Consider the following 21,100-nt stretch of genomic DNA (forward strand, 5'->3'; position numbering starts at 1 on the left):
AGATTCGGATTCTGCTGTATCGGTTTTTGCAGTCTTCGATGCTACAGTATCGGTAGGTTGGGCAACGGTAGTTGACATCTTCTTTGGTTTAGCTGGGCCGGACATCGGAACCGATGGATCTGGAACAGAGAATGCCGTTGAAGCAGATGTTTTAGTAGGTTGAGGGTCTACTTCCGATTTGCCCTTTTTTGTAGCAGATCTCGTGGTAATCTTACGAGCGTTGGGGCGGCCGACTAAGGCAGCTTGGGTTGTGGCAGGCGGTGGGCTAGCCGCTCTGTTTGGCTGTATGTCGCTGGGTCCCGTTGAGAGCTGCGGGGCGGAGGGGGACGAGCGTAGTAAAGTAGTGACCGCTTGTGCGGTGGCGGCAGGCGCGGCGGGCAAGACGCGCGGCTCCGGGGGGATCGGACCTGCGGCGTTCGACGAAGAGACACTGCATGTACATGTACACATTTTAACACTACCGACATACGTTGTCAGTAAATTTTTAAGGGAATTCTGTTCCCTTTCAAAAAACAACATTTTATCACTCAAACTTTCAATCGTTTTCGTTAGTAGGTGAAGCCCAATCAAAATTTCATTACTGTCACCCATTTCGGTTATTATCAAGCGCTGATAATAGGGAACAGAAACAAAATTGTAGCGCGACAAAAAAGACGTGCGTTCCGGGCGATATAAAATGAGCGTGTTAATAATGCAATTGAATGATATCTGGATCAAAACAAGCTATTTATAAACAAACAATATTTGACGTGACCACATACGGAAGATATTGTAGACGCGAAATTCATGACAATATTACACTATGACGTGCCATAGACAAAAATATTTAACATAAAAGGTGGCATAGACAGAAAAAGTTAATGTAAAATGCTCTGCACATCGAGATTATAAAATGAGAAAGTGAAAGAGTTTAGGCTTGACTGAATTTAAATAAAAACAGGACAATCACAAGATACAACACGCAACATACTCCCGGCTTTGACGGCCGGCATAGTCCAGTGGTAACGCATTGGACTGCCATTCCGAAGGTCGCGGGTTCGAACCCGGCGTGCGCAAATAAATTTTATTTGATTAATTTATGTTATTTCACAATTAATTAATTAAAATAATATATAGTATATTTGCGGCACGTTCCAGAGTGGAAGATACTACCAGTGTCGCCCTGGTGTAAGACCACCATTCAGAATTGAAACGTTGCTCCAAATGGCTTTAGCCGTGTTTAGTGACTAGATCTGAATAGCCAGGTACTTCTCCACCTTCCTCTTTTCCTTCCCCACTTACCTTCAGCCTCACAACATCCCCCAATTGGGGATGCCATAGTCTCACTGGCTCCAGACGGGAGCAGTTGGGACTCTTGTGAGGTATTTACTATAAAAAAAAAAAAAAAAAAAACTAAGTTTGTTAACAAAATAATTGTTCATGATGAAGTCGATGGAAGTAAGGTTCACTGTGTTTCACTGTGGGGAATGTCACTGGAGAGTCATTGTATACATTTCACTGGAGAAGTTAGTGTAGGAAAGTCACTAAGGTGACAGATATGATGATGATGATGATGATGATGATTATGATGACGATGATGATGTTTCTGGTCAACGGGTAGTAGACAGAGCCGGTTGACAGCCCTTGTTACTGTCGATTTAGAGGTAGCGACAGTAGCTGCTCGTGTGATACCATCAGCACCAGGGTGTAACGTTAGAATGCGACCAAGCGCCCACTTGGTAGGAGGTAAGTTGTCCTCAAAGAGCAGCACCAAGGAGCCTGGTTGCAGCACGTCTGGGGTTTTGGTCCTCCATTTAGCTCGTTCCTGCAAGAGAGAGAGATACTTCTTAGACCACCTTTGCCAGAAATGTTGAACGAGCTGAGTGGTTCGTTAAAATCTGGAGAACCTTCCAGAATTCATAGCGGTCAGGTCCAGTTGAGGTGTAGCAACCAAAGATTCGCCAATAAGGAAGGGACCCGGGGTGAGAGGAGTGAGGTCAGATGGATCGGTGGAAAGGGGAGTGGGTAGTCGAGAATTGAGGCATGCCTCGGCCTGCGTTAAGACAGTATACAGCTCCTCAAAAGTCAATGACAAGTTACGGAGAACTCTAGTCAAATGATGCTTGGCTGACTTCACTGCACTTTCCCATAATCCGCCAAAATGAAGAGATCTAGCTGGAATAAAGTGCGATTGAATAGAATGAGAACAAAAAAAATCCGAAAATTCTTTCTGAGTCGAAGAGTTCTGCAAAAAAGAGGTTAAGGACTTGAGATCATTTGAAGCTCCTGCAAAATTCCCAGCATTGTCTGAGTAGATATGAGCACATTTTCCACGTCGTGCGATAAAGCGATTGAAACATTTGAGGAAAACCGTAGTAGATAAATCCGTAGCAAGCTCAAGATGAACTGCCTTGGTAGAAAAGCACACAAAGATACACAAATAAACCTTGAGAGTTGTTTTACTACGAATATTTCCAGATTTAATGTAGTAAGGTCCTGCGTAAAGGAGATCGTAGACGTAAAAGTCATGCAGGATGCGCTGACTTGCGTCTGGCGACGATTCTTGTGAATCCAGTGCTAGTTGCCGTAGACATCTTGTCGCTTAATACGGAGCTGATGCTGTACCGTACGTAACTGTGTTGAGTCTGAAATGAGACAATTTGTTTGAAGATGGGTTTGACCAAACAATTCTTTTTAAATCACGATGTTTGGGAGTTATTAAGATCCGACGGTACATTTTTTCTATGTCCGCGGATATTACATATCTGTAAGTTTTGAAACGTAGGATTATTGAAAGGAAATCATCTTGAATGGTCGGTCCAACCATGAGGATGCCATTTAGAGAGAGCCCTGAGGAGGTTTTCGCAGATCCATCAAACACCACCCTCAGTTTGGTGGTCTCGCTGGATTAACGTAGAATAGAATGGTGAGGTAAGAAGAAATGATGGTTAGAGGATGAAGTGTTTTTCTTAATAGATATTTCAGACATATGGTTTAGTTGAATATATTCATTCATGAATTCAGAGTATTGCAATTGTAATGAAGGTGAGAGTTTCCGTTCAACGGAGAGCCATCGTTTTGTAGCTGCGTTTAGCGAAAAACCCAAGTCTTGGGGGTTTCCCTTGAGCGAAAGCTCCACGACGAATCTACCATCTTCATTTCTGTAATGTGTGTCAATGAAGTGGGATTCGACAGCTTTTTCTTCCAAGGACTGAGGTGGATGAGAAAGGTTTTCTTCCATATGCCAGAATTTAGTCATGAGATCATGAAGAGCATTGTTGTCTTTAATGGAAAATAAAAAAATACCTTCGTTAGCTGGTGTGTCGGTGTGTGTAATTACCCAGCCGAAAGCGGTTTGTTGAAGCTGCATTCCTGAAATGTTTGTTCGCCTTTGTTCTAGGCAACTCCAGAACATGTCACAGTCAAGAAGGATGTCGATTGATGCAGGTTCATGATAGGTTGGGTCTGCTAGCTTCATGTGTGGTGGGAGCGTAGCTGTTGCGTTGCTGGTGATCTTGTGCACTGGAATGTTTGGAGTAATTTCATTTAAACAGATGCAAGATAATTGTTTTACAAAACTTTTTTATATTGTGAAGCAATGGTTATATTAATTTTGAAATTACTGTTGAATGATGCGCCGGTTATTCCAGTAATTGGGCTATCTGACTTTATTAGCTGAACGCCTAGCTTCGTAGCTAATTTTGTGGAAATGAAGTTGCTTTGACTGCCAGAATCGTGTAAAGCTCTGGCCTGGATAAAATGTCCTTGCGCATTCTTCACATTCTTAACAGTATATAGTAAGGCATGAGATTCGTTTGCCATGGATGTAGCGGAGATGATTGGACCTTGTTCAGATTCAGTTTGAACTTCTTTGTGAAAAAAAGTGTGATGTTTTTTGTTACATGTTTTGCAACGGAATTTGATTTGATATTGTTAGTAAGAATGACCCTTTCCTAGACAGTTGTAACATAATTTAAAAGTCTTAGATGCATTCATTCTGTCTTGAAGAGTCATTTTCTGAAGTTTAGGGCGTTGATAGATAGTATGATTTTCAGAACAGACATTGCAACAATTATTTTGAGATGTTACAAAAGTGCAATTTGGTTTTTTTTATTAATGTTATCAGATTTAGTAGCTGTTACAGATGACTTTGGAATAGATTGAAGCATATTAGATTTATCGGTTAAAAACTTTATGAATGTTTCCATAGAATGAACGTAATTATTTGGTTTTGGAATAGGAATTCGTTCCCACTCACGAGATGTTATTGGATCAAGTTTTGTTGATAAATAATGAATTAGTAAGGCATCCCAATGTTCTGTAAGTAGGTTTAAATTTTTCAAAGCCCGTAAATTAATTAAAATTTGATCTAAAAAAGCTTGAATTTCTTTGGAAGATTCAAATTTAATGTTTGCAATATTGTATATAGCTTGGATGTGGTTTTGAATAATTAAGCGTTTATTTGCGTATCGATCTGTTAATAAATTCCATGCAATATGATAATTATTTAATGAGATTTCCAGAGATGTTAATAATTTTGAAGCGTCTCCGGTTAAGCACGATTTAAGATAGTGAAATTTCTGAATTGCAAATAATTCATGGTTTGTTTCAATTAATGATTGAAAAGATTTTTCGAAACAAGTCCACTCAGAGAATGTCCCAGAAAAAGTAGGTAGTTTCAAAATTGGTAACTGAATTTTAGAATTTATATTTAATTGTGATTGATGTGAATTAAGTTTGGAATCGCTCGTCAGACGCGATTTTGCTTCGGAGATGGCCTTGAAATACATTGTTTCAAAGCGATCGGTCTCATCACCCGAATCGAAATTCAAACTTTCATCACACATACTGATTCTAAGTTAAATTTCCATGAATGAGTCATGCAAAGGTTCGATTTTTGCCAATCGGACTTGGATGATTGACGGATCCGTTTGGTCTTCTTCTAACAATGACTGAAACTTCGTTATCAGCCCTTTGATCTGACCATTTCTGGGTATGAGAGCCTTCAGGTTGTCCGCCATTGTCAGATAATTAGAGATCCGTGCCTGTTATGATCAAGAAACAGCAAAAGTTTTAACAGTAAGGAGGGAAAGTTGAAAGGATTGACATAACTTTGGTGCTTGCTGTGATGATTGCTGATTTCTCCTGTGGTGGTCTGGGTGATGATTGCTGGTGCAATCCAGCTCGAAGGACCATGAGCAGCGTCCTCGTTCGTGACTCCAGAAGCCTCCAGTCAGGTTGTAAGGCTGATCGGCTTGTTGGGCTTCCTTCGTTTCACGCCAAGGATTGGCTTGCCGTTGAGATAGATTAAGAGGTTCGCTTCTGAGTAAAACACTTGTGTTTTTTCTTGATATGTTTTAATATGTCACAAAGAAGAGGGTAGACTTTAAAACTTAGAAGGAGAAGCGAGAGTTGGTTGATAATGAATGTTGAATGAATGCTAATGTAGAATTGAATGATATCTGGATCACAACAAGCTATTTATAAACAAACAATATTTGACGTGACAACAGACACAAGATATTGTAGACGCGAAATTCATGACAATGTTACACTATGATGTGCCATAGACAAAAATATTTAACAGAAAAGGTGGCATAGACAGAAAAAGATAATGTAAAAGGCTCTACACATCGAGATTATAAAATGAGAAAGTGAAAGAGTTTAGGCTTGACTGAATTTAAATATAAACAGGACAATCACAAGATACGACACGCAACAGGTGCAGGTGGCGCATACTGGCGATTTCTTCTTTTTGGGGCAGGCATCTCGGTTGTGGCCAACTTTGGCACAGTGGGGACAGGTGGGTAAATCTACTTGGCACTTGGAAGCTGTGTAGCCATATAATTGACAGTGGCCACATTTTAAGCTATCTACCCGCGGTGTAGCTGCCAGTCTATAGCAAGCTTTGTACGTGATATTAGAGAGTGACGCACCGTTGGAGGAACTCATGTGGGAGAAATGTGGATGCAGTTACGAGTGCGAGGGCATGATTTGTAAGAAAAAGGCATGTTTTCTTTTAAGTTTTCTAAAGACAAACTAGTGTCGTCAGAAGATTGTTGATAAACTACATTTATGATTTCATCTGCCAAAATGTCTTGAGGAAGGTTGTGAATGGAGATGCGAGGGAGGCAATTTGGGGCAATGATTGCTTTAAGGCCCGCTTCCTTTAGCGCTGGAGCATTTGCGAGTTATCTGCCTCAGCAAAAGTACTGAGGTGTATAAACACCCCACCTTTTTTAGTTCTCTCATTCCAGTGACACGGATGCCCAGTTCACTTGGATCAATAGCATTTTTCAGCGATTTTATTGTAGACTTGGAAGTGGACGGGGCGTCGGTTGGTTGATAAATTATTACTGAGGGTCTGGCAGGTCTTAGAGGAGCATTATTTCTGGTTATAGGTGGCAATTGGGGAATTTTTCCGGTTCAACTCTCGAGTGATGCTCTTCAGTCTAGAGTTGAACACTACTGTTGATCTCCCTTAAAATTGTATTTTCACATTTTTGCCGCCATTTCGCTAATTACACCTAATATAGTTATAGTTTTTGGATTTAATTTGTCCATTTGTTCTTTGGTGAGTTTCGTTGAAGTGTCATTAATACAGTATTACATCTGTTTTATCGCTTCAGATGCTTTTGTTATGTAGCTCTGGGGATCCATCTTGAGTTTATTTTGTAAATACAAGATTACGAAAAATTTGCTATCCACAACTTGAATCACCGTCTATGTTTATGTTTAGTTGATAATTTGCGCCTATAAGCTGTCAAGTAGGCAATAGGGCTAACTTGCCGCACCCTTGAGGTGATTTCTCACGAAAACGGCGCTATATAAATTAGCCAAATATTATTAAATATTAAGTAGGCTGTTGGTACTTGACTTCACTGTTTTCCAAAAGAATTTAAACAAGCTAACCAAATATTAATAACAAAACCAGGCAAAGACCCAATTTTTAACAGAAAATTATCGCCCAATTAGCCTTCTTCCTTGTCTAGGAAAAATTTTAGAAAAAACTATCATTGTAAGACTAAATGAAATTGTTAAGGGAAAATATGTTTAACTATTTATAACTTTGCCGATGAAGGAACATCTGCCATTAATTGATCATTCATTCATTTTTAAATCTCACATTATAGAACCTATTTACGAGATGATATATAAATTTGAATGAAGCAAGAGGTGTATGCCGAAATAGAGTTGTATGGCGGTCGATCCTCTCTGCCTACCTGCGGGGATCGGCTTGATGTTTATTTGGATATAGATTCTCTCGAGAACTTTTTCCCACTCAGATGCTGATCAGCTTTCATTTGGGTCGACGACTTTCTGCTGGTTCTGATACGTTTACAAAAAGTAATTTAAATTAAATTGAAAATAAATAAATCGTACCTATTTTTTGTTAATATCAAAATAATAATTTATAATTTTGTTGATATTCAGCTTAAAAAGTATTATTCTTTTTGTATTCAAAGTGTTCCAAACAGTTTTTCATGACAACTGCAAATTTCCGAAAAAAATTATTCGATTACTCATTTTTAATATTCAATGTTTATAAAGCTATACAGTTCAACCAGTCAGTCATTACCTACCATAGATAACGGAAATAATGTATAGGGCCAATTATTGCATGAAACCGTGCACACAAAAGTAACGCCAACATTTTTCACCCATCCTACTGCAAATCCCCCCTGCGTACAGCGGATTTGTTTCTACCACCACACCAAACGCACAACTTGCACTGCGCCACTTTGATAATCTGTGCAGTTTGATCTTAACTTGGCAACGGTTTGCACGATTCCTTGTTTCATTTTTTTTTGTTTATTATACGGCCAGTTTTTTTTGCCTGAACTGTGAGTTTTGAAATGGAAATTAGTATGACGCTCCAAACTCCTAACTAAAATCAAAACTATTTTTTTTATTTTTATTTATTTAATATTTGTATGTTTTTTACAATAAATATACAATTTATACATATTATACAGTGTTATAAAGGTAAATAATAATAGCTTTTCCTCACCATAAAGAGACGAGGCTCTTGTGTTTGGTGAGTGAATCCTAGCTCAATTATATGGAATCATGTAAGTAAGTAAATAATATATTTGCAAAACCAAAAGGATAAGTAAGAAATAGGCAAGATTCATCAATAATACAGTTTCAAGAATTGAATGAAATAATAATAATAGTAAGATATGGACTTTTATAGTAGTTTTAGGTAATTTTTTTATTTTATTTTAAATTCCTAAATATCTTCAATATTTTTTAGATATAATGGAAGGATGTTAAATTTCCTCCAAGTTCACATCAAGAATATTTAATAATAATTGACCAAAACATCAACTATACTTAATATGTGTAGGTATATTACCATCATATACTTTTAGAGAGGATCCGATCAAGTCTACAATAATTGCATCAGCCGATTGGCATTTCTGGGATGCGACAAAGGTGGCTTTGTGGAATTATTCTAGATATATCATATATATTCAAATTGATAGACAGCCTATCAGGTAAAGTGGTACAAACCAATGGCTAAATAAAATACTCTAAAAACCATGTTGCACATAGCGCATGCAGCGATTCCATTATATGTCAATAAATGAATCTGACTGTATAAAGACAACTCGCATTGTAATATTAATATTCAGTGTGTCTCCTTACAAATAACTAGTCTTTTTTTCAGGTTGCATTAAACATTTTACTACAAATCCCAAATCGATAAAAATAGTTCAGGCTTGTTTTGAAAATTGAATATTTTGTTACACTAGTTCAGTCATACTCAACCTGCGGCCCGCAAAGCTATTTTGTGCGGCCCTCAATACATTTAATATCAGGAACATGGTTTACAAAATCTGGCATTCTATATCACGTTAATTTGAGATTAATTGCGACTTTGACGTACAGACATTGAAACCGAAGAGGATAGTTAGTCGTTGTCGTGTCAACATCAGATCTGGTATAAGAGTGTTGCTACTGCACACGCTAGATCTATCTCCAAAAAACAAAGATATGACAGACAAATATGCGCGCAAATAATTTTGCTCGTGGCAACACATACATTTTTGACAGCTTCAAAGTTAAATGCGTCACATTCACAGTGTTGCAAACGGGGGTGGTGGGTTTTATGATATTTTTGTCACCAGTATTAGTGTTGCCAACGAAAAAATCTATAATCCCATGGATTTCGAAAAATTGGGGAATCACATATGATGTTTTTGGCTGTGCGGAATTTTTTTCAGCGAAGTTCTGTAACGACCCCCCCCCCCCATGGATTTCTAATAAATCAAGCTCACGTAGAATATTTGTGGGGAATGTGTTGGCAGAATTTATGCGAGTTCGTTAGGCTAGCATTACACTTGTAAGTTTTTTCGTAAATTTACGACTTCTAGCCAATGGGCGCATTGGATTTTCAAAATGCAAGATGCCCATTGGCTAGAAGTCGTAAATTTACGAAAAAACTTACAAGTGTAATGCTAGCCTTAGAATTACTGCAACTGAAATTGAAAAACGGCGACATTAGGCCAAGATTCGTTGGTAACACTGACCAGTATAGTGTTGCGGCCCGCGTAGCTTTACAAACATATGAATGTGGCCCGCAGAAGAAAAAGGTTGAGTATCATTGCACTAGTTAAACACTTTTACACCCACCTCACTGAATTTAAGCGTCGCTACGCCGGGCGGTTTGTTTAAAAATTAACGTTCAGATCATGGGTAGAAGGGTCCCACAGTGGACTGCGTTGCAAACCTTTGCCTTACTTTAGCGAACATTACTTCTGTCACGTGGTTTGTCTCCATTGTCTATGATGTCTATAAGAAATACGCATTTTGTAGAAGGATTTGCATTTTTTCAAAGCCGATAAGTCACGAGGGTTGTTATTCAATTTCCTATTAATAACTGGAATATAAACCAGCATTAGAAATATCGACAACTACTTGGGACTAATTAGCAACATTCAGATGTTATCACGGGCTTTAGTCAGTTACAAGGTGGGTGGTTTGTTTGGTTACAAGCGTGCACCGAATACGGTTCTCCAGCGGAAACTGTGAAATGCCTACATGTACGATTTAAAATTAAATTATAAAATTGAACTCCAAGCATATTCAAAATACCTACCTCTATCTTGGAATAACTTAATATAACAACATTCTTTTATTATTTATTATCAAAATATTCATGAATTTAAACCTAAATTGAAAAATTACACAAACTACTATGAAAAAAAAATATTTTTCTGCATCTATAATCTCCCCCCCCTCTGTCTGTTGGTAATTTCCTCCAGTATGGTTTAGAATTTAAGAACGTGTAAGAAGAGGTACAGCTAGTGCGTACTGAGTTGACTTTCCCTCGAGCCTTACCCCACGATATCTGGGCACCCTTGCGAAGTCACCAAATGTAGCGAACTACTTGGGGTGACCTATGGCAGGGGTTTTGGTTATCCAATGAATGGTTCCTGGGACGGTTGTACCCATACCTGTCTTCCAAATTGAGACAATAACTTGATAACATTCAGTGACACTTTTGTGATATTTTACATATATTTAAAAAATACTCTTCCTTGCAAATACACAGACACTTTTTGGCTGCGATAAATTACTAACTCTATTTACTTCCCTCAGGGCCTGTGTCATTTTCGGGGATGATATGTGGTTGCTATTTTTAAGAGGAAGTTCTGGGAAGGAAAAGGATATAAGGCAAGGGGTGAGAACCTAGGAAACAGTGTATCCAGGGGTGCAGGATATTTGAATTCAAATCTCCCACTGCAGTGCAAGGTGATGGGTCGAGAGAGTCTGGCTGGAGATATCAAAGGTATTCGATATGCGCCCCGAGACAATTATTCCTCTTCACACTGTCTCAGGGAAACCAAAATACATAAACCAAATCACATATAATTTAAATATTGTGTTTTCTAAAACTATTTAACAATACCAATCAATTTCTTTTCAACCCCGTTTATTCAATAACTTGTTTTTTTCTAATTTATAATTCCTCTGCACATAAGGAAGAGCGACTTTGCCAAACAAATAGAATAATACGAGTGAGATGTACGGAACATAGTTCATGGTCGCTGCATGGAGTAAAATGGTTTCGAATTTAAGACCTATGAAAGATATACACAGGTGACTACAGACGTGCGCCTGGATGGTCCACATGACTATCAGGAAGCCTGTTGAATACTGGAAAAACATACCTTTTATTAGATAGATAATAATATTAATATAACATTATAATATTGAATCAGATTTCGAAGATAGTAAGATACATAGGTACATCAAACAAATATTTTTATACTATATATGTATAAAGTATAAGAACCACGGCAGAGCTGCATAAATGCCTGGAGTTACATAGCACAAATCCAAGCATTCTCAAAGCCCTGCTGCATATCGTTTCAATATGAACGTGAAATGTTAAGTGTGGGTCAAAGGTTATTCCCAAATCTTTCGGTTCAGAAATATGTTTAAGAGAACATTGGGACATCCTATTGTTGAAGTAAATCACAGTGTTTGCTCTAGTATAGCACATTATGGCGCATATCTTAAAATTAAAACCTAATTTGTTAATTTCACTCCATACCACGATAGCATTTATGTCTCTCTGGAGCTGTGCGCAGTTTTCTAAGGTCCGGATTCTTAAAAATAGCTTCAAGTCATCAGCAAATAACAAAAATTTCGCAAACTTTATAGCATGATGAATGTCATTAATAAAAATGGAAAAAAGTAAAGGACCAAGATTAGACCCTTGACGAACCCCAGAATTTGTGGAAAAGTACGTCGAGTTAGAAATACCATACGTTACGTATTGCTGTCTACTTCATAAATAGCTTACAAATAAATTTAAAACTTTTACCGAGAATCCAAAACGGTCTAATTTATTTAAGAGTATCAGCGGGTCTACGGTATCAAAAGCCTTTGCAAAGTCGTTGTTTGAGACGTCAACTTGGTTGTTACCGTCAAGATCTTGAGATACATATTCCGTTAAGACTATCAGATTTGACACAGTCGATCTACCAGATCTAAAACCATTTTGTTCGTCTATTAAATAAGGTTCTACTTGGGCGTAGATATATTTATGAATTATTAGTTCGAACAATTTTGCCGGAGAGGAGAGGATTGCTACTGGTCTGTAGTTAGAGACCAAATATTTATCCCCATCTTTATACAGTGGTGTAACTTTAGAGATCTTTCATAAATTAGGAAATGTTCCCGTACTAAGAGAAAAATTAAAAATGTAAAGTAGGGGTATTAATAAAGGCTCTATACAACCCTTTAATAAAAATGACGGAATAAAATCAGGTCCAAATGACGTTTTCGCTTTGAATTTTTTAACTGCAGCTAACATATCAGATTTTGTGATGTTAGAAATATCAACATTCTGCGCTGCTGATGATGTATAATTCCCCGGTATAAATGAACTTAAATCCGTAACTTGCTGACTGTAAACCGATTTAAAATAGTCCGCGAATGCTTCGGGAATATCAATTCCCGAGTGTGATTGTCCATTCCAAGTGACATGGTCGACAAACCCACCATCATTTTTTTTGGATGAGACATATTTCCAGAACGACCTGGGATCAGATTTGATGTTTTTTTCAATGATATTAATGTAATTTGTATGGGCCAATTGCATACTGCGTTTAACTTTAGCTCGAAGACAACAAAACATTTCACGTTCTCTTACTAGTCCAGTTCATTATAGTTTAGGTAAGTATATAGGTTAGGTTAGGTGAGGTTGGATTATTATAGGTTAGGTTAGGTTGAATTAATATAGGTTATTAGGTTGGGTTATTTAATGTTAGGTTAGGTTGGGTTATATTAGATTAGGTTGGGTTTTTTTTATTTTTTTTTATTTTTTTTTATTCACATTTAAACCCGCTAAACTACTTATGTAGTTTGTCAGCAGGGACATAGAGACAACATTTATACATTCATAAGATACAATTTGAACGGTACATAATTACATAAATTGGTTACATTGCAGAAAAGTTTAAATAGCAGCATAAAAGCCTTATATAATAAGCAAGTAAAAATAAATGTATGAACAAATTAGTATTATCAACAAGTACATCAATAGTTTCATAAATAGAGGTAGGTAGTCAGGTATTACAAAATAATTGTTTTTCCATTTTCTAAGAATATGAATTCCATTTCAGGGGCATCAGTATAGATCATTATTATCCAATAACCATTTCCTTAGATTATATTTAACATTAGCAGTATACATGTTATTATTTTTAATTGTCATTGGTAATAAGTTAAACATTTTGGGTACTATATAGTTTAAAGTTCTTTCACCATATTTATTAGTACATTTCGGAACTACCAGTCCTTCATTTTGAGTGAATCTTGTGTTATGTTTATGGCAAACTCTTTCCCTATACAATGAATCAGACAATATAACATGTTGACTTACAATATTATAAAACAATAATCCTCTGACAGGTAAAATATTCAGAGACTTGTATATTAATTTAATGTTACTTCTGTGTTGATTGTCATATTTATGGATTAACAATTTTATAATGGAGTTTTGTAATGTTTGTATATAGCTTACATTAGTTTTACAAGAATGTCCCCAAGAAGTAATTCCATAACGTATAGTGGATTCAGCCAGAGATAAGTAGATTAACTTTAAAGTACTTATAGGCACGAAATATTTTATTTTATAAATCCTACCCACAATAGCTCGTAGACGTTTACAAACATTAGCAATTTGTACATCCCATTTCATGTAGCAGTCAATAGTAACACCCAAATATACATAACTTTTGACAAAATCAATGGTTTCACATGAACAGGGCTGTGCAACATTTTTATGTATGCAGTCAAATGTGTGTGTATATAATGAAGGAATTACATTACATCTGGCGTGTGGAGATCTGATGTGCATAATTTTAGTTTTTTTGGCGTTTATAAAGAGGCCTGCATCATGCGACCATTTCAGTAGGGCAATAAAATCATGTTGCATAAGGTTCATTGCAGTAACCAGATCTTCGTGCGATATTACGAGCGCCGTATCGTCTGCATATACAAAATGTTTAACAAATGAAAACAATTTTCTCATAATTGAGACATAAATAATATAAAGGGTTGGCCCTAGAATTGACCCCTGTGCAACACCTGTTGAGATATATTTTCTTTTGCTAAATTTTTTAAGAATTTTTACTCTTATTTGTCGATCAGTTAGTAAATTTTTTAATAAAACTAGCAGCTTTCCTCTAATTCCTATTGCCTCCAGTGTTTCTAATAGTTTATTTGTATCAATGGTATCAAATGCCTTAGAGTTATCTATGAATAAAACCAAAACTTGTTTTTTTAGATTTAATTCATAATTTATGTGATTTGAAAATTCCTGAAGCAGCATTTCCGTACTTTTTTTCTTTTGAAATCCATATTGGTTGGGATCCAACAAAGAGAAAGATTCTAGATATTTATTAAGTTTTATGGAAATGTATTTTTCAAGTATTTTTTCTAGGGCTGGCAATATGCTTATTGGCCTATAATTTTGAATATCTGTATGTTTGCCCCCTTTGTAAATTGGCCTAATGATGCTACTTTTTAGTTCATCTGGTATTACTGCTTGCGATAAAATTAAATTGATAAAGTGTGTTATAACAGGCCCTAAAATATTAATATGTGTCTTAATGTCAAACATTCGAATGTTGTCAATCCCTGGTGACTTTGAATTGTTTAATTTGCTAACAATAATATTGATTTCTTGGCAGGTAGCTCTGGGTAGGTACATACTATGTTGCACTTCATTTGGCCTGACGGTCGATGCTAAATAATCACATTTATGTATCATAGAGCTAACACTATTTGTAAAATATTCAACAAACTTATCTGCTACGGTTTCTTCATTATTCGTATTTAACATATATTTCGAGATTATTTCGTCACAACTACTTTTGGACTTGCGTCCTAATAATTTATTTATTTCATCCCAAGTTTTTTTGGTATTTCCAAAATAATTTTTGAATTTATTGTTAAAAAAGGTAGACTTACATTTAATAATTTCTTTTGTCACCTTATTTCTGAAAGTTTTATATTCCAATTCAAAGAATTGATTGCTAGGAAAATTCTTCCACCTTCTGTACAATGAATCTTTTTTTTTAATGTTTTCTAAGATATTAGAAGTTATCCAAGGTTTTATTGACAGAGGTCTTTTTTTGGGTTTATAATTCATAACGATTTTACTCTGTTCATACAAATTCTTGAAGTTGTTTTTAATTTTACTATATAGTATATTGCAATCTTGTTCCTCAAGCAAGGAGTGCCACTTAAAATTATGAATGTTTTTGTCGATTTTGTTTTGCGATAAAAACGAAATTCTTTCCCCGTGTTCTGGGGCTTCTTTCCTTGCACTATATTTAATATTAACTGCAGTTAAAAAGTGATCCGCTATAGTAATATTATTACATACACATGAGGAAAGAGAATCGCTTTGTTTACATCCACTGTTAAATCGGACAAATATGTGGTCTAAACAAGTACGAGTAACTTTTCCTGCTAAAACTGCTTCTCTAGTTACGTCACAAATACATTTGATTAAATAATTATCCGACATTATATTTTCATATGCCATAATAATAGGGTTTTGACAATTTAACAAGTCTAGATTAATATCTCCTATAAGTAAAACATTTTCTTTGGGGCTTATAGTATGCAGAATGGCAGATATTTCATTAAGAAATTGTGGTTGGCTAGAGTTGGGGGGGCGGGGGTTGGGGGTTATTATAGGTTAGGTTAGGATATAGGTAAGGTTAGGTTAGGTTGGATTATTATAGGTTAGGTTAGGATATGGGTTAGGTTAGGTTGAATTATTATAGGTTAGGTTAGGTTGGGTAATGATAAGTTAGGTTGGGTTATTTTATGTTAGGTTGGGTTATTTTATGTTAGGTTAAGTTGAGTTATTATAAGTTAGGTTAGGTTAGGATATAGGTAAGTTTAGGTTAGGATATAGGTAAGCTTAGGTTAGATTGGGTTATTATAGGTTAGGATAAATAAAATAATAATGATAATAATAGCCAAATAAATAATTTTTGCTTTTAAGTAGGCACTATTTTACCGGAATATTGTAAAACATTTTTTTTTTAAACCTTCATGTTCAATTGTCTCTAGCCGCTCATATCAGGTATACTGACAAAAGAAAATGTCACCAACAGAAATTATTCCGGCTGTCATCAAATACAACAAAAACTAATTTTCAATTTAAGTTATTAAAAATTAAGATTCTAAAATTTAAAATTTCCCAAATGTTGTTAGATTCCTTTTATAGTAATTAAGGTAAACCAGAAGGTTTTATTTAAATATATTTCGTATTTTCCGTGTTCAGCGATTCCAAATATTTACCTACATTAATTTACCTTTACCTATTTAGGCAATTATTCGGGAAATATTTAAATAATTCAAATATTTTACCCGAACAAATGTCATGCTTATTTTGCCTAAATTGAACATTTTATTATTCATTAACTCCTTCCTGTTCCGTGTTTTAACAATATATACTCACTAGGGTGTATCGATTTTTAACTTTTTTTTTGTTTTCAAATTCCAAGTTGAAATAAAGTTGCTACTAGGTACCACAACTTACCACAATTTTTTTTGGATTTTTAAAAAAATGTTTAGGTCTCCCGCACAAGGCCTAAAGTTTTAATTTTTTTCAAAAAATATCAATTTTTTTTTTTATTTAAAAAAATAAATTCATAACTTTTTTGTTTATTCCAAGTTAAAAAACAGTAATATTAGGGCATAAAAATAAGTACGAAACGGTTTTTTTTAATAAAATATGGTATTTTGGTCTCCCGCACAAGCCCTAAAGTTTGTTAATTTTGATGAAATTTTGTGTACATATATGAACCATGTTTTTTTAAAGTTTAAGCCACCGGAATTAATTGTACTTTTCTTACAGAAGGCATAAAATGAGACAATATATATATACATAATTCTTATATACATACAGTAAAAATATATACCACATATATATATATATATATAATATGTTTTATACCTGAAAAAAGATAGTTGGACGGTGTAAATTGTATGAGAAAGGTGTTGAAAGAAACTAATGTTATTTGCTATTACTGTTGTTTTTTACAAAAGTATAAAAGGTTATAACATGTCATAAAATGTAGTATAAAAACTAAGTACAAAATGTTGCTGATTACTTTCCATACGACATGAGTGGCAGTTTTCTTGTTCTACTGCAAATTTACTGACTTGTTTAAGTATTCGTCCTTTCATCTTGGCTTCAAAACCTTAAATCAAAGTTATGTATAGTATTTACATAGGCCTAGTGAAAATTTTATAAATGTTATTACAGTTCCCAAATGAAATTTCAATTTAATATAGAAGACAGTATGATAAAGACGTTATTTAGAAACATTATAACTACAAAATAGTCGAAAAAACTTACTTAAATTCTAATCCTTTGCAGAGGTTTTGTACTGGCTCTTGGTCTCGAACGTTGGTATATATATATATATATATATATATATTGTCTCATTTTATGCCTTCTGTAAGAAAAGTACAATTAATTCCGGTGGCTTAAACTTTAAAAAAACATGGTTCATATATGTACACAAAATTTCATCAAAATTAACAAACTTTAGGGCTTGTGCGGGAGACCAAAATACCATATTTTATTAAAAAAAACCGTTTCGTACTTATTTTTATGCCCTAATATTACTGTTTTTTAACTTGGAATAAACAAAAAAGTTATGAATTTATTTTTTTAAATTAAAAAAAAAATTGATATTTTTTGAAAAAAATTAGAACTTTAGGCCTTGTGCGGGAGACCTAAACATTTTTTTAAAAATCCAAAAAAAATTGTGGTAAGTTGTGGTACCTAGTAGCAACTTTATTTCAACTTGGAATTTGAAAACAAAAAAAAGTTAAAAATCGATACACCCTAATACTCACCCTCTCTCTGTGAATGACCTAATATCTACCTTATGTGTGCCGCCCGCAGGGCCTAGCAGCAAAAAACCCGGGAGTGGGTTTTTAACTGCTAGTGCTTATAAAATGCACTTGCATAATGTGGATTGACTAGATGATCATTTGTGGCAAAGTATGTGGAAGGGTTTAGTTTTTCCTGTGGTCAAGATTTAACCCGGACATAAAGTCGGAAAAATGATAATGTAATCATCATAATATATTATGTTATATCTATAGGTCCAGTCAGGAGTTCTACCGAGCCGAACCCTCTGATATGAAAATATCTGGAGTCGCTGAATTATTTTCCCATTTGATCTCTGGTGAATTGACCTGTTGTTCTTGTATTGTTTTGTATTTATTATGCTTATATAATGCACTTGCATGATATGGATTGACTAGATGATCATTTGTCGAAAGGTTTAGTTTTTATATCTTTTCTCCTACTTAAAAATATCATTCTATGTACTAGTTTTTCTTTATTTGTATAATATTAACAACTAACTCTTTTAACACTACCGACGTTAATCCACATTATCCTACAATTACCCTTCTTGCTTTACAACAACTCCACTCTAATATTTACAATTTACTACATCATACCAACAACTGTTTTGACAGTCTTATATTTTATCAACTTAACGAACTAAAATGTTGAATGTGTATTATCAAATACAGTTTATGGTATATTTATACCGTTGATATTAAATAAATAAAAAATGTAACTGGACTGCGTTCGAAAACTAATAGATTTTATTTTAATGTTACCAATAACCACTATTATATTATTATGATATCTGAAACTTGGCTTGTAGACAGCATTGCTAGTGAAGGGCTATTTTTCAACCGTTACCTGGTGTTTAGGTGTGATCGAAATGAGCAAAAACGAGGGGGAGGAGTAATGATTGCGTTGAAGAAGCACTTCATAGCTCACGAACAAAATTATTGGAATACGAATACTGAAGACATCTAGGTGACTATTTCGATTGACAATTTAAACAATATTCATTTATGTTGTGTTTACATACCGCCAGGAGTCAATAACTCTCAAAACTTAAATGAAATCATCAATAAATTATGTGCACTTCGAGAACTTCACCACGATGATCATTTCGTCACGTCAAGCGATTTCAATTTACCACTAATTAACTGGTAGGTATATTGGTAAAGGTAATAGTATGCAAATTATGAATGGTTATCAATCTGAAATTATTTCCACCTATCGGACACCCTTTCTTTTACTGATTTCTCGCAATACTGCACCTTCCCGAATAATAATCGTACATTCCTATACCTTGTTTTTAGTTCGATCCCTGTTAATGTGTCCAATACTGATGATTATCTCATCCCTGAATATAAACATCATAAAACCATTCTTTTTGACATCAATATAGCTCTGGAAACCCCTATGGTGGACAACAAACGTACAATCTATCTCTTTAGGAAATCTAATTTTTAAACGATCAATAACATCCTCAATAATATTGTTTGGGATACAGAATTTTCAATCAACTAATAATGCCATTGACCGTTTTTATGTTATTTTAAATGAAATTATTCGTTTGAACGTCCCATCAAAGGAAGTTCATATTAACAACTCTTATTCTTATTGGTTTAGTCTAGCCCAGATAAAACTGACTAAAGAAAATTATAAAGGGTTTAAATGTGGAAAAAGTGATCCAATCCTTTGGACTACCGTGAATTATGTATCCTTCAATCGAGACAAAAGAAAATGTCTAGGTAATGTCTTAAACATTTTATAATAAATGCCAAACTTAATGTATCCCGTGACCCAAAAAAATTACCGCGTATTATGAAACTGGGTGACATAACTACCGTGAATGTCTTCGCAATATGCAACCTGTTCTCACAGAACTTCGTCTCCACTTTTAATTACAAAACTGTTTCCGACGTTCACTCTACGAACTGTCACGTAGACAATCATGTTAACATATATTCGGTATCAGTTCTTAAAGAAAAAAATAGAAAAATAATTGTTACTATCTCTAGCTCATTGGGTGCAGGTAGCGATAAAATAGCGGCATTCTTTATCAAAATGTGTAGCAAGGTAATCTCGAAGCCCCTATTAATATTTTAGTTCTACAAATTAAACTTAATAACAATAAATAAATTGCTCTTTCAATCCTCATTGATATAAGGTATCTTTCCGGATAGTTGGAAGTGTGCTCATATCTCACCAGAATTTAAGTATGGGGCGAAAAATGATGTCAAGAACTATCGTCCAATATTTAAATTACCGAAACCCAGTGAGATATTTGAAAAAAATTGTTCACGAACCACTGTATGACTGTATCCAGTCTGTAATAATTGCTAAATAACATGGATTCATGAAAAAAGATCAGTTGTCTCTAATCTTTTTTTTCACTGAAAATATTTCTAAATCTATGGATGATCAAATCCAAGTTGCCATAGTGTATACAGACTTCTCTAAAGCATTTGATAAAATTGATCACAGTTTTCTTTTATCCAAACTACTAGCTCTGGGAATTCGCGGAAATTTTTATCGATGGTTGGTCTCCTATCTTAATGGGCGCACTCAAGGAGTAACTATTAATGGCTTCATATCTGAGATTGTAAATATACCTTCAGGCGTGCTCCAAGGATCTCACCTGGGACCGTTGCTGTTTACAATATTCATAAACTATATTATAAAACGCTTTAATGATGCAAATATTATCTCTTCGCCGACGATATGAAAATATTCCTTACTATTAATTCTATTATTGATTGCCATAAATTACAAGAATATCTATATAGACTTGATGACTACTGTATTATCAATCCATCTCAACATGAACACCTCAACATGTTACGTTATTACCTTCACTAGTAACAAAATAAAATTTTAACATAACTACCACATAGCCAGCCAAGTACCTAAAAAAGGTTACACAAATTCGTGACCTAGGTGTTCTCCTTGACAGTAAACTTACATTCGAGGCGCATGTTGATATGATTGTGAAGAAAGCCCTTAGAATGTTAGGATTCTTATTCCGTATTGGAAAAGAATTAAATAATATTCAAACAATTACAATATTGTATTTTTCTTATGATCGAAGTCATCTTGAATTTGCTTCTCCCATATGAAATCCTCTATATAATATTTATGTAAAGCGCATTGAAGCCATCCAAAGAAAAATTGTTATACATTTAAATTTTAAGATGAATATTGATAACC

The sequence above is a fragment of the Hesperophylax consimilis genome, chromosome 12 (genome assembly GCF_061612785.1).
Source record: "Hesperophylax consimilis isolate HC1 chromosome 12, BYU_Hcon_1.0, whole genome shotgun sequence".
NCBI classification, from domain to species: Eukaryota; Metazoa; Arthropoda; class Insecta; order Trichoptera; family Limnephilidae; genus Hesperophylax; species Hesperophylax consimilis.